Genomic DNA, 15,536 nt, shown 5'->3' with positions numbered 1-15,536 from the left:
CCTTAAGGTCACATAGGATGTAACAACCCTAGTGAAAATTCCTTGTAAATATATATATATAAGGCCACGATGATGGGACATGTATTCTAATTTGAATGGTGGGGGAAACATCCTAATGGGTGTTGATTTGATTTATTATGGCTAAGGAAATTGGAAAAGGCAATGGATAAGGTTTTGGAAAGAAATGAGGCATTAATTGGCATTTTATCTATGAAAATAATGTGTTAGAGTCGGTCTGGTCAGCCCTCCGTCAGAGATCAAAACTCTTTGTGCATTTCAATTTTAGGTGTCTCGCTCCATTCACTCAGTTGCATTTCGTTAGGGGCATTCCATAATCTGATGGAGAAGGTCATGCTAGTCATTTCCGCTCATGTCTGGTTACTGCTGGCTTAAGTCTTTGTGTCAAATAATCAAAAGTCCATAACAGTCAAGGTTTGGTCCTTTAATGGACAAAAGTCATTTTTGGTCATTCGGTCTAGGGATAGATCAATTTGGTCTCGAAATATGCCCAGTAAAGCCATGCAGGCTAGAGTGAGGCCCTTACACAGTTATGGTTCAGAGAGCTTCATCGTCATGTGGATAGACTTCGACTCTTCTTCAAAACTTTGTTTTGAAGAAAAGTCAAACAGTGTCATTTATGACAAAATTTTCCAAAAAGTCGCCAGTTGATTTTTCCAGATGCAGTCATGGTTTCCGTGGCCAAATGTCCTGTCATATAGTCCCTACAAAGAGTGCCGAAAATTTCATCATTTGAGCCAAAATTTCAAAGGGAAAGTGAAAATCATTGTGTTTTAAAGTCAGTGAAAAAGTGCAAAACACAACATTAGAAAAATGGGTTTTCAAGGAAGCAAAAATTAAACCCATATCTTCCAAGGCTATATATACATGTTTTCATCCAAATCAAGGGAATTGTGCTATTACAAGCCTTGGAGAGAAGTTGCAAAGGTGTGAGTGCAAAATTGTAAGCATTTGAGTGAGTTAGAGGTGGTTTTAGAGGGCGCGGCGCATATACCTAGGAGCGCGATGCACACAGAGGGCGCGTCACACACGCAGCCTGCCCGCAGTTGAAATTTTCCACAGGCGCGGCGCATACCTAGCGCGCGACGCACTGGGCTTTGCGCACAGCCCACAGGGGCAGAACGCCCAGAACTTTTCCAAACTGCCTCAAATCTTTTGGGGAGCTCGTCTATTTGCAAGGTAGGCTCTACACACCACTTGTGCATCAATTTTTATGGGTGATATAAGGGTTTTTATGCCTGTAATCAAATGCAAATTTTTTTATAAAGAAAACAAAGGAAGACATCAAGAAAAACCATGATGCTAGGGTTTGTGCTACAATGATATTGCTACCAAGGTGTTTTTCCTACCCTACCCCTATTACTCATTTCCCTATGCCAGTTTCCCCTAATCAATACCCTAACACTACCAAAATAATACTCCTTTTCCCCGCTTCTCCTATTGCTCAAAAAATCCAAACCCTACCTTGCCAACAACACAAACCCTACCCTATCAAAATACCCCAAAAACCCTTGTATATCCCTGAATAAAATTTTCCTATAAACCCCTATTCCCATAGTATTATCCCCATCCTAATGCTCCCTTTTTAATTGTCCCCTTGGTGGTAGATTGTCAAAGCAAACTCCAGCTTCACTGTAATCAAAGGGCAACCTAAATTCAGTTTACAAACAACAGCCATGGCATCCGAGGTTTCATCAGAATATGAGGAGGAGACCCACAGTGATACAGCTTTAGGAGAACAGGCCCCCAGGAGACATCACCGGAGTGGCAGACATCTTAGAGATGAGCCAAACACCCTCACCGAGTTGCAGGCATGCCCTCTTGCTATGTCTTGTTTCCAGCACTTAGCATGTTTTGAATTTTGTCAGAGGGTGGAAAATGTCAGAGTTCATCATGATTTGGCCCATCTTTTTTCACTTCACCTACATGGAGGACAGTCTATCTTGGCTGGGGTCACTTTCACATTGACACCCGAAACCATATCAGTGGCAACAGGCATACCAAACATTGGAGAGCAGTGGCATAAGAAAAAGAAGGTGGAGAGGCATCATTATGAGCCTTACATTAAGAATAGCTGTTTGAGCCAGCTCACGAGAGTTTTTCCATTCAGATTTTTGAGAGATGAGTATGCTCCGCTCATGAAATTGATCATGAAATACTTCACTTGTGAGGGGAGGTTTTCTCGCCTTTATGCCTATCACATTAGGTTGCTCATGCACTTTACTAGGGTGCGGATGATGAACCTCCCATTTTTCATCTGCGGGAACATCGAGAGGATGAAATATTTCATGCAGCACAAGACCCCTCGACAACAGCTCACCAATGTTTATCACTTTTCTCTTATCCGGATTTTGGTGGCCCACCAGTTGGGATTGCAGGGTATTGCTTGGGAGGAATTCATCTCCCATGACTTCTTCAGTGCTACACAAGTGGTATCAAAGGCAGAGCATGAGATAGGGGGCCCATCTCATCAGTATGAGCGACATGAGACTGCTACTATGCCAGTATACATCACCTACCAGAGAGGAAGTAGACCCTTATTTGCAGCAGCAAAGTGAGTGTTATCTCCACCCGGGGTGGAAGGGGCCTCGCTTCCAACATCAGCATCACAAGAGCAGGGCAAGGGTAAGGAGCTAGTGCAGGAGGAAGGGCCATCAGGTGAGCGAGAGACCGAATTTGTTCTCCTCCATGATGATGAGACAGATGCAAAACCAACAAATGCGGAGCTTACAGAGATCATCCAGGAGCAACAGTCAGTGATTGAGTCCTTATCCCCTGACTTGGATAGGGCCAAGTGGAACATGAAGTACCTGGAGCAGAGAAACAAGCAGCTTGAGGACCAGCATGCGATTATGGAGCTGCAAAACATTCGTGAGCATCGCCAAGCTGCGCAAAGAAGAAGAGTTGAGCTCACATCATTGGAGCAAGAAATCAATGAAGATCGGGAGGCCAATCTTGAGAGGGTCAACATGCATTTGGAGAGGCTGCTGGACAAGGCCGACTAGGACCTTTCTCTACTGAGACATATGGCTTTCCGTTATAGGGTGCGAAACATGAGTGCACGGCCCGAATAAGGAGTTTGAAAGCGAAACTGAGGAAAGCAACAAGAAAGGAAAAAGAGGCAAAAGAGCAAGATTGGCTTCGAATCTTGGCTGAGGCTTCCTTGGCCCATCATAACACCCCATAGGGAACCTCCAGCCCAAATTTCAAAAAATTTGGGGAATTTTTGGTCACATGGTAATTTTTTGGGCAAAAAACAGGGATTTTCTCCCAGTGGCACGGCGCTAAAATTCTAGAGCTCCAAATGAGGAATGGCTTGCATTTTTGGATTCAGCATGGAAAATCACGACTACTGGTGTCCAGGCAAGAAATTTTGGCAAGGTATGAGTCTCCAAAAGGTCAAAAAACACCTAAAACTGGCCTCTCTGCCACTTTTTTGACACAAGATGCAGTCTTGGGAGAATGAAGATTTGGAGGGGAAAATGAGCACCAAATTCAAAAATTCCAGTGGGGTTAGAAAGTAGACATGATAGGATTTCCAAAAAGCCCACTTGGGCACATTTTGGACACCTGCAAGTGCCCCAAAACCGGCCACAAAGTAGCGCAGCGCACAGAGGAAAACTTGCCCAATTTGCTTCCGTTTCGCGAAGTTTCGGTTCGCGACTTCTCCAAGTGGGCCCACTCATCTACACTTTGGTTTTTTGGCACCAAAGGGGGCATTTAAAGTGTTTTTTCTCCAGATTGGCTTCTATCCAAGTGGCGAAGGAAGGCAAACGGTCACCCAAGCCAAATGTCATGTTGGTAGCGCTGCACCTGTAGCTGATGGTTGGCTCTCCATCTCCATTTTGCAATGATTCGAGTAACTCCCCAACCCTTGGGCATTCTATCTCTTCCTCACACATTCTATATATTGTATGCAAGTTATTTGCAAAGGGTTGGTTGGCTTGTAACTTCTGGGAGACTGTGGGAAAGAAACTTTGTTTCTTCACTGTGTATTTTTGACAAAGAATTAATGAAAGGCAGCGGCTCTGTTTCATGAGATTCTTGTGGTTGTGAGTGTAGAAAATGTGTCTATTATGTTTTCATACGTATTTCGTTATGTTTCATAATTCAATTCACATTCATTTCCAGTGAAATTTTCTGAGTGAGATTAGGTAGAATCCAATTTTATTGCTTTGCTAGTGGGAAAATTTCATGTTCAATGTTTTTTCTTCTGTTGAAAAGGATTCATGTAACTATGCCCTTTTCACTTTCTTCAACAATCTATTCATGTCGCGTTACCTAAAACTAAATTGTTACATTTTCCGCCTACCTTGCCTCATGGAATAATCTGTGCCTTTGTATTAAATTCTCTGTTCTTTGCTGACCGTTGGTCCCATACCATCCCAGAAGCTCGGTCATTTATGAAAATTGTTTCCCGAAACCCTATTCACTTACTAGCCTAAGGTAAATACTTCATTGTAAGTCATCTAAGACTGTTTTGGATTATCTATTCACTGAGCATGACTTGGAGAGAGCCCTCTCCTGCTCTGGTAGGGCTAGCTACCAAACTGAGCGTGGTTTGTGGTTACCCTAATTTTTGCCTTCCTTTAGCCTAAGGCAGATTTAGGTGCTAACATAGTGGCGAATCCGCTGGGGAACAAACTGAAATCAAACCCCCTTGTTTCATAATAATTCTAAGCTTCTAGATGATGAGCTTAGGATTGGAAAGGTTGAGTAAGTTGGTTGTGTCTTGTGATTTTTCTCAATAGCACGCTGGCTTCGAGACGATATACCAGAGCCAATCCAGACCCAGATCCTCCTCATATCTACGAAAACCCCAATTTGATCTCGAGACTCCTTCGTCAAGAAAGCACCATAGCTCCCGTGTTTAAATCCCATTCATGTCCCGACATTTTTGAGTATCTTGAAGAGCTTGAGTTTGACGAACGGTTTGAGATATCATTGTTTGAGTCTAAATCCGAAAGGGCTGTTGACTACACTGTCCCCAATCCGTAATTTCTTGTAGACTTGGAAACAGAAAGAGCTAATAGGTTAATTGATAATTATATTTCAACACAGCCCCAAACTCCAATTGCTAGCCCCTTACAAACTGTTCACAATCCTCCAACACCTCCAAGGCCAAATCCACCGAGAATGATGGCTGCTCGTTTTGCACCCCTTGTTCTGCCCCAAGTTCTAGATGATATGCCAACAAATTATCAAAGTAAAATCCCGTTTCTTGATGGCACTCCTAACAACATTACTGCTTAGCAACATGTAGACAAAATGGCAGACTTCTATGAACTTCATGAGATCGATGCGGAGAACGTGGCAATGAGGATCTTTGTACAGACATTTGCAGGTGATGTGAGGAAATGGTTCAGAGGTTTGCCGGCAGCAAGTATCACTACCTTGGCTGAACTACAAAGACAATTTTTAAACCAGTGGGAAGTGAAAAAGAATCCCCTTCAAATCTGGCCGAATATGAGCAAATCAAACGAAACGCTGGTGAGTCGGTCCAAGATTATTGTGTTAGATTTAATGCAGTCTATAACGAAATTCCAGATCATCTAAAGCCACCTGTGGGAATAGCTATGATGAAGTTTCCAGATGGTTTTGATGCTAACATGGCCTACCAATTAAGAGGGAGAGAACCAGCCACAATGGAAGACATGCAGAAATTGCGGTCAGCATTGAAGCAAATCTACTGTCCAAAAGAGCTAGAGCGAAAGAAGAAAAGAAAACCACTGTGAAAGAAGAATCTTCTTCAATGGATCAACTACTCAAAAAGGTAGAGCAGATGCTTGAAATGGTGAATCTCGACAAGCCTGAGCCACAAGTTAGGAATCCTAACTTCCGTGGCCAGCAGCAGCCACAATATAGAATAAGACAGAGAGATCAGCGAACTCAAGAGCAGACAACACAACAACCGGTACAAACACCTTTGCAGCAGAATTTTGTGCATGGATTAGAGTCAGATGAGGACGGGAATGTAATAGGTGAAGAAAACCACCTCTTTACTCCAGATGAGCTGCCTACTTACATTACCGAAGAAGAAGAATGTGCAGAGAATTCAGCTGCACACCAAGACACAGATTTTATTCTAGCTAGCGACACTGTTTTGGAAGAAGAATCAGAAGAATATCAAAGGGGATATATGAATGCTTTGTGCACACAACAACAACGAAATTCACTTAGAAACAGAGATGTGCCAGCCAAACCCTTTCAGAAAAAGAAGGAAGTTGAAGCAGCAAAGAACGATTCATCAGCTACACAAAGAAAAGGAAAGGAGGCGGTTGGTCTGGAGAGCAGCAAATCAAAATCAGCAGAATAATCACAGTAGCAAGCTACATCAAAAGAAAAGGAAAAGAAAGAGATCCCAGTCAAAGAGGTAGAAAAGACTCCCGCTTTTAGCTTAGAGAATGAGATTTCTAAGTTAAAGGTATCCATCCCCTTGACTGAAATAATGAAGAACATCAGTTATAGAGGACATATTTCTAAAATGTTGAATTTGGACCCAATGTTCGACATGGTAAATGTAGCAGATGATCAACCCGAAATTATTTTTGGATCAGCATCGAATGGTGAGTCTCCTGATAGCGATGTGCCACCCTTCTATATCAGTTTACGATTGCATGATTTTGTGTTACACAATGCCATGCTCGATTTCGGAGCTTCTCACAATCTCATGCCCAAGGTTATCATGGATAAGCTTGGTCTGGACATCACCCGACAATATCATGATCTCTATTCATTCGATTCCAGTAGAGTAAGATGTATAGGACTCATCAAAGACTTGGTTGTGAGTTTGGATCAGCTTCCTATGAAAAATGTTTTGATGGATGTGGTGGTAGCAGATATTCCTCCAAGGTTTGGCATGCTTCTTTCCAGGTCTTGGGTAGTGAAATTGAAAGGGACACTACAGCTGGATTTCTCCTATGCAACAATCCCGGTGTTTGGACAAATGAGGAAGTTATATCGGGAAAAAAAAAATGAAATATATGATCACAAGTAAGGAGAAACCTATAAATCATCCTATTAACTATGTACATAAAGATTTAGAGTCTTTTGTTTTGTTTTCAGATAGTTTAAATGATATAGATAGTCAGATAGTAGAAGCAGATGACATTCCGGAAATAACAGAAAATTTCAGAGAAATTTTGAAGAAAGAAGGACAAGAAAAGCAAGAAAATGTTGGGCAATCAGCTAAAAGTAATGGACAACAAGAAGACAAGGCACAACAAACAGATTTCCAGCACTTACAAGAAGAGGAAGAAGGCTTGTGGACCATGGATTTCGATGGAGCAGTAGGAAATGATGGTGCTGGAATTGGAATTTGGGTATGCAGTCCTTTCTCCGCCCCAAACAAAGTGCCTAGCAGTGTGAGGGTTTGCTCTTACAAGCTGGCCTTTGAGTGTTCAAACAATGAAGCTGAGTATGAAGCTCTGATTGTTGGCTTGAAGATTCTTAGAACGCTAAATGCAAAAAGGATTTCGGTATATGGCGAATCCGAATTGGTAATAAAGCAGGTCAGAGGTGAGTATCAAGCAAAACATCCTACGATGCGGGCCTATCGTAATGCAGTTTTAGACATCTTGAAGTTATTTTCAGAATACACCTTGACATGTGTGCCTTGTATACAAAATAGTATTGCTGATGCTCTTGCCAAGGCAGCAAGCAGTTTGAAGATCCCCATGAACTCCAGCAATAAATTTGAAATCCATGTCAAGCATCATCCAACCATTCCAGACAATCAGCGATATTGGCAAGTGTTTCAAGATGATGAGGAGATTAAGGATTTTCTGCTAAACAAAGGCAAGTTCAAAGAAACCTCAATTGATGTATAAAACGATGAGGGCAAAGGGAATGGTACAGATGAAGTGAAGATCAATGAAATGGACGTGTTGCAGCTGAAGAATGACATCATTCCTAAAGTCTTGATACCTCTAGAAGAACTTTTTGATCAGGATGATGTAGCCCGCAAGCCAACAGAGAAGGGTGTAGAAGAGGTCAACATCGAAACAACTGCCAATCCTAAGTTGGTAAAATTGTCTAAAGCATTACCGCCAAAGATCAAGGACAAATACGTCAGTTTGATGGCTTCCTTTGCAGATGTGTTTGCTTGGGATTATTATGATTTAAAGACCTATGATACCAATATTATTCAACACACAATACCCATCAAGCCCAATCAAAAACCATTTAGACAAAAGCTGAGAAGGATAAATCCAAAGTTGCTACCATCTATTGAAAAGGAGGTAAACAGGCTATACAAGTCAGGTATCATTGTGCCCATCAGATTTTCAGATTGGATCTCCAACTTAGTGCCTGTACGTAAGAAGACCGGTGAGATCCGCCTATGCATTGATTTCATAAATCTAAATAAAGTCTCATTGAAGGACAACTATCCACTGCCCAAGATGGACCATATACTTCAGCGAGTAGTGGGGGCATCTCATATGTCACTGCTTGATGGTTATTCCGTATATAACCAAATTCCTATCCATGAGGATTACTGAGACAAGACGGCATTCACCACTCCATGGGGAACATTTCATTATGCTAAAATACCTTTTGGTTTAAAGAATGCAGGTGCCACATTTCAGCGTGCAATGGACTTGGCTTTTACGAATGAGAAGGATGTGTTTTTGGTGGTGTACCTGGATGATTTGACGGTATTTTCCAAATCTGATGAAGAGCACATGCATCACCTAAAAATTGTCTTTCAAAAGTGCAGAAAATATGGTCTATTGCTGAATCCTAAGAAGAGCTTGTTCGCCATGGAGGAAGGAAAATTACTTGGGCACATCATTTCAAAGGATGGCATCCGTATTGACCCAGCACGTGTGCAAGCAATTCAGCAAATCGATCTACCTTAGAATAAAAAGGAGATACAATCATTCAATGGTAAGATGAATTTTCTGCGTCGCTTTGTGCCTAATCTTGCTGAACACTTAAGAGAGATGACTAACATGCTCAAGAAGGACAACCAAGTGAAATGGACAAAGGAGGCTGTAAAATCTTCCAACTTGGTCAAATTGGCCCTTTCTTCAGCTCCAGTTCTAGTAAGCCCGGACTACACTCAAGATTTCATACTGTTTTCATTTGCTTCAGAGCACACTAAGGCAACAGTCTTATTGCAGAAAAGAGGTGATCACGAAAGACCCATATCATTCTTCAGCAGGGCTATAAGAGATACAACTTTAAAGTACAACATCATTGAGAAGCAAGCCCTGGCATTTGTGAAGGAATTGAAGGATTTCCGGGTATATGTTCTACATTCTCACATTCCGGCCTATGTTCCTAACGCTGCTGTAAAATATGTTTTAGTGCAGACCGATCCGGAAGGAAGAAGAGGCAAATGGATTGCAGCCTTGCTGGAATATAATGTGGAAATAAATCCCACAAAGCTGGTCAAAGGACAGGGGTTGGCGAAGCTAATGGCCGAATCAAACTTGCATGGCTTGGACATAAATCTGATCGCTGCCATGTCTGATGAGAATGAGGAAGGAACATCAATTCAGGTATCTGAAATGTTTGCTTTGTCCCCATGGTATTCAGATATAATATATGTGCTGAAAAATCTGTCACCACCGCCCGGCATGACTAGAAACAAAGCGAGAACTCTCAAGTTGAAGGCTGCCAAGTTTTGCATTTTGAGTTCTGCACTGTATTGGAAAGATTCCGGTGGCATTTTGCTAAATTGTTTGGTGGAAGAGGAGGCAAAGAAAGTCATGGAGGATTTCCACGGAGGAGAGTGTGGTGGTCACCTTTTTTGGAAGTCAACAACAAACAAAATTTTGAGAGCAGGGTACTACTGGCCTACTTTGTTTACTGATGTGTATAAGATGGTCAAGCGCTGTCATAAATGTCAAATTTTCGAAGGAAAACAAAAATTACAGCCTTTGCCACTTAAGCCTATTGAGGTGAGCGCTCCTTTCCAGTAGTGGGGATTGGATTTCATTGGGGAAATTCATCCCGCTTCTTCCGGACAGCACAAATGGATCCTTACAGCGATCGACTATTTCACAAAATGGATTGAGGCAGCTCCCACCAGACAAGCTACAGATATGGTAATCATTTAATTTCTCAAAAATAACATGTTGTCTCGCTTTGGTTGTCCAAATAAGTTAATCGTAGTTAATGCAACAGCTTTCAAATCAAAGAGGATGGTAGAATTTTGTCATAAGTATCACATTATTTTGGGTCATTCAACTGCCTATCATCCGCAAGGCAATGGATTGGTGGAATCTTCGAATAAATCATTGGTCAACATCATCAAGAAGCTGCTGGAAATAAATAAAAAGAGCTGGAATAAGAGGTTGGTCCATGCGCTTTGGGCAGATCGGATCAGTCAGAAAAATCCATTGGTATGTCACCGTTTGAGCTTGTTTATGGAGTTGACATAGTATTTCCCGCCTGTCTTGTTGCCCCGGTAGTCAGACTTCTTCAGTAGGCCGGCAGTGAAGAAGATCCCATGTAGAGAAGGTTGAATCAAATGATCCACTTGCAGCAAATAGGAGAAGAAGTTTTCAAGAACACATCCAAATTGCAGGAGAAAATAAAGAAAATCTATGACAGAAAAGCAAAGGCAGATAAATTTCAGTTGGATGATGTGGTGCTGAAGTGGGATGCAAGGAATGAAGAGAAAGGTAAGCACGGTAAGTTCTAAAATCTTTGGAAAGGTCCTTTCAAGATTGCAGCATATAGGGGTCAGAATGCCTTTCTTCTGAAGGAAATGAACGGGGAAGATTGTCTAGGAGGGCCGATCAATGGTCGGCTGCTCAAGTGGTACCACTACTGATTTATTAACGCTGCTTCCACTGTCATTTTAAATACCATTTTTATTTCAGTTTGGTTTCAGTCTGTCAAGTTAGTTTTTGAGTTATTTCAATGTCAGGTTTGAGTCAATTTCTTGGTCATTTCAGTTTCATAAATAAGTCAGAGTCCTGTGTTGTTTGTCAAAATTATTATTCCATAGCCCAATGGACGAAGGCACTGTCTAGCTCTTCTAGAGATCTGCTATTCTTGGCACCTCCAAGGAGCTACCATCCCCCATTGGAGCTAATGTTAGAGTCGGTCTGGTCAGCCCTTCGTCAGAGATCAAAACTCTTTGTGCATTTCAATTTTAGGTGTCCCTCTCCATTCACTCAGCTGCATTCCGCTAGGGGCATGCCATAATCTGACGGAGAAGGTCATGCTAGTCATTTCCCCTCATGTTTGGTTACTGCTGGCTTAAGTCTTTGTGTCAAATAATCAAAAGTTCATAACAGTCAAGGTCTGGTCCTTTAATGGACAAAAGTCATTTTTGGTTATTCGGTCTAGGGATAGATCAATTTGGTCTCGAAATATGCCCAGTAAAGCCATGCAGGCTAGAGTGAGGTCCTTACACAGTTATGGTTCAGAGAACTTCATCGTCATGTGGATAGACTTCGACTCTTCTTCAAAACTCTGTTTTGAAGAAAAGTCAAACAATGTCATTTATGACAAAATTTTCCAAAAAGTTGCCAGTTGATTTTTCCAGATGCAGTCATGGTGTCCATGGCCAAATGTCCTATCATACAGTCCCTGCAAAGAGTGCCGAAAATTTCATCATTTGAGCCAAAATTTCAAAGGGAAAGTGAAAATCAGTGTGTTTTAAAGTCAGTGAAAAAGTGCAAAACACAACATTAGAAAAATGGGTTTTCAAGGAAGCAAAAATTAAACCCATCTCTTCCAAGGCTATATATACATGTTTTCATCCAAATCAAGGGCATTGTGCTATTACAAGCCTTGGAGAGAAGTTGCAAAGGTGTGAGTGCGAAATTGTAAGTGTTTGAGTGAGTTGGAGGTGGTTTTAGAGGGCACGACGCATATACCCAGGAGCGTGGCGCACACAGAGGGTGCGACGCAACGCAGCCTGCCCGCAGTTGAAATTTTCCACAAGCGCGGCGCATACCCAGCGCATGGTGCACAGGGGCAAAACGCCCAGAACTTTGCCAAACTACCTCAAATATTTTGGGGAGCTCGTCTATTTGCAAGGTAGGCTCTACACACCACTTGTGCATCAATTTTTATGGGTGATATAAGGGTTTTTATGCCTGTAATCAAATGAATTTTTTATTATAAAGCAAACAAAGGAAGACATCAAGAAAAACCATGATGCTAGGGTTTGTGCTACAGTGATATTGCTGCCAAGGTGTTTTTCCTACCCTACCCCTATTACTCATTTCCCTATGCCAGTTTCCCCTAATCAATACCCTAACACTACCAAAATAATACTCCTTTTCCCCCCTCCTCCTATTGCTCAAAAAACCCAAACCCTACCTTGCCAACAACACAAACCCTACCCTATCAAAATACCCCAAAAACCCTTGTATATCCCTGAATAAAATTTTCCTATAAACCCCTATTCCCATAGTATTATGCCCATCCTAATCCTCCCTTTTTAATTGTCCCCTTGGTGGTAGATTGTCAAAGCAAACTCCGACTTCACTGTAATCAAAGGGCAGCCTAAATTCAGTTTACAAACAACAGTCTTGGCATCCGAGGTTTCATCAGAATATGAGGAGGAGACCCACAGTGATACAGCTTCAGGAGAACAGGCCCCCAGGAGACATCACCAGAGTGGCAGACATCTTAGAGATGAGCCAAACACCCTCACCGAGTTGCAGGCATGCCCTCTTGCTATGTCTTATTTCCAGCACTTAGCATGTTTTGAATTTTGTCAGAGGGTGGAAAATTTCAGAGTTCATCATGAGTTGGCCCGTCTTTTTTCACTTCACCTACATGGAGGAAAGTCTATCTTGGCTAGGGTCACTTTCACATTGATACCCAAAACCATATCAGTGGAAACAGGCATACCAAACATTGGAGAGCAGTGGCATAAGAAAAATAAGGTGGAGAGGCATCATTATGAGCCTTACATTAAGGACAACTGTTTGAGCCAGCTCACGAGAGTTTTTCCATTCAGATTTTTGAGAGATGAGTATGCTCTGCTCATGAAATTGATCATGAAATACTTCAGTCGTGAGGGGAGGTTTTATCGCCTTTATGCCTATCACATCAGGTTGCTTATGCACTTTACTAGGGTGCGGATGATAAACCTCCCATTTTTCATCTGCGGGAACATAGAGAGGATGAAGAATTTCATGCAGCACAAGACCCCTCGACAGCAGCTCAACAGTGTTTATAACTTTTCTCTTATCCGGATTTTGGTGGCCCATCAGTTGGGATTGCAAGGTATTGCTTGGGAGGACTTCATCTCCCGTGACTTCTTCAGCACTCCACAAGTGGTATCAAAGGTAGATCATGAGATAGGGGGCCCATCTCATCAGTATGAGCGACATGAGATTGCTACTATGCCAGTATACATCACCTATCAGAGAGGCAGTAGACCCTTATTTGCAGTAGTAAAGCGAGTGTTATCTCCACCCGGGGTGGAAGGGGCCTCGCTTCCGAAATCAGCATCACAGGAGTAGGGCAAGGGTAAGGAGCCAGTGCAGGAGGAAGGGCCATCAGGTGAGCGAGAGACTAAATTTGTTCTCCTCCATGATGATGAGACAGACGCAGAACCAACAAATGCTTAGCTTACAGAGATCATCCAGGAGTAGCAGCAAGTGATTGAGTCCTTATCCCTTGACTTGGATAGGGCCAAGTGGAACATGAAGTACTTGGAGCAGAGAAACAAGCAGCTTGAGGACCAACAGGTGATTATGGAGCTGCAAAACATTCATGAGCATCGCCAAGCTGCGCAAAGAAGAAGAGTTGAGCTCACATCATTGGAGCAAGAAATCAATGAAGATCGGGAGGCCAATCTCGAGAGGGTCAACATGCATTTGGAGAGGCTGCTGGACAAGGCCGACCAGGACCTTTCTCTACTGAGACATATGGCTTTCCGTTACAGGGTGCGAAACATGAGTGCACAGGCCCGAATAAGGAGTTTGAAAGTGAAACTGAGGAAAGCAACAAGAAAGGAAAAAGAGAAAAAAGAGCAAGATCGGCTTCGAACCTTGGCTGAGGCCTCCTTGGCCCATCATAACACCCCATAGGGAACCTCCAGCCCAAATTTCAAAAAATTTGGGGAATTTTTAGTCACATGGTAATTTTTTGGGCAAAAAACAGGGATTTTCTCCCTATGCACCACGCCATTGGCGCGACGCTAAAATTATAGAGCTCCAAATGAGGAATGGCTTGCATTTTTGGATTTAGCATGGAAAATCACGACTACTGGTGTCTGGGCAAGAAATTTTGGTAAGGTATGAGTCTCCAAAAGGTCAAAAAACACCTAAAAATGGCCTCTCCGCCATTTTTTTGACACACAGGAAGCAGTCTTGGGAGAATGAAGATTTGGAGGGGAAAATGAGCACCAAATTCAAAAATTCCAGTGGGGTTAGAAAGTAGATAGGATAGGCTTTCCAAAAAGCCCACTTGGTCACATTTTGGACACCTGAAATTGCCCCAAAACCGGCCCCAAAGTAGCGCGGCGCACAGAGGAAAAATTGCCCAATTTGCTTCCGTTTTGTGAAATTTCGGTTTGCTACTTCTCCAAGTGGGCCCGCTCATCTACACTTTGGTTTTTTGGCACCAAAGGTGGCATTTAAAGTGTTTTTTCTCAAGATTGGCTTCTATCCAAGTGGAGAAGGAAGGAAAACGATCACCCAAGCCAAATGTCATGTTTGTAGCACTGCACCTGTAGCTGATGGTTGGATCTCCATCTCCATTTTGCAATGATTCGAGTAACTCCCCAACCCTTGGGCGTTCTATCTCTTCCTCACACATTCTATATATTGTATGCAAGTTATTTGCAAAGGGTTGGTTGGCTTGTAACTTCTGGGAGACTGTGGGGAAAGAAACTTTGTTTCTTCACTGTGTATTTTTGACAGAGAATTAATGAAAGGCAGCGACTCTGTTTCATGAGATTCTTGTGGTTGTGAGTGTAGCAAATGTGTCTCTTATGTTTTCATATGTATTTATTTATGTTTCATAATTCAATTCACGTTCATTTCCAGTTAAATTTTCTGAGTGAGATTAGGTAGAATCCAAATTTATTGCTCTGCCTGTGGGAGAATTTCATGTTCAATGTTTTTTCTTCTGTTGAAAAGGATTCATGTAACTATGCCCTTTTCACTTTCTTCAACAATCTATTCATGCTGCGTTACCTCAAACTAAATTGTTACATTTTCCGCCTACCTTGCCTCACGGAATAATCTGTGCCTTTGTATTAAATTCTCTGTTCTTTGCTGACCGTTGGTCCCATACCATCCTAGAAGCTTGGTAATTTATGAAAATTGTTTCCTGAAACCTTATTCACTTACTAGCCTAAGGTAAATATTTCATTGTAAGTCATCTCAGACCGTTTTCGATTATCTATTCATTGAGCATGACTTGGAGAGAGCCCTCTCCTGCTCTGGTAGGGCTAGCTACCAGATTGAGCGTGGTTTGTGGTTACCCTAATTTTTGCCTTCCTTTAGCCTAAGGCAGATTTAGGTGCTAACATAATGGAAATTAGGAGAAAAGGAAGGTGAAAGGTCACAGATTGAATGTGAGGAGGAAAA

The sequence above is a fragment of the Pinus tabuliformis genome, chromosome 2_2 (genome assembly GCF_031772625.1).
Source record: "Pinus tabuliformis cultivar Carrire ecotype Pingquan chromosome 2_2, CPIR1, whole genome shotgun sequence".
In the NCBI taxonomy this organism is placed as follows: Eukaryota; Viridiplantae; Streptophyta; class Pinopsida; order Pinales; family Pinaceae; genus Pinus; species Pinus tabuliformis.
This window is presented reverse-complemented; position numbering follows the sequence as displayed.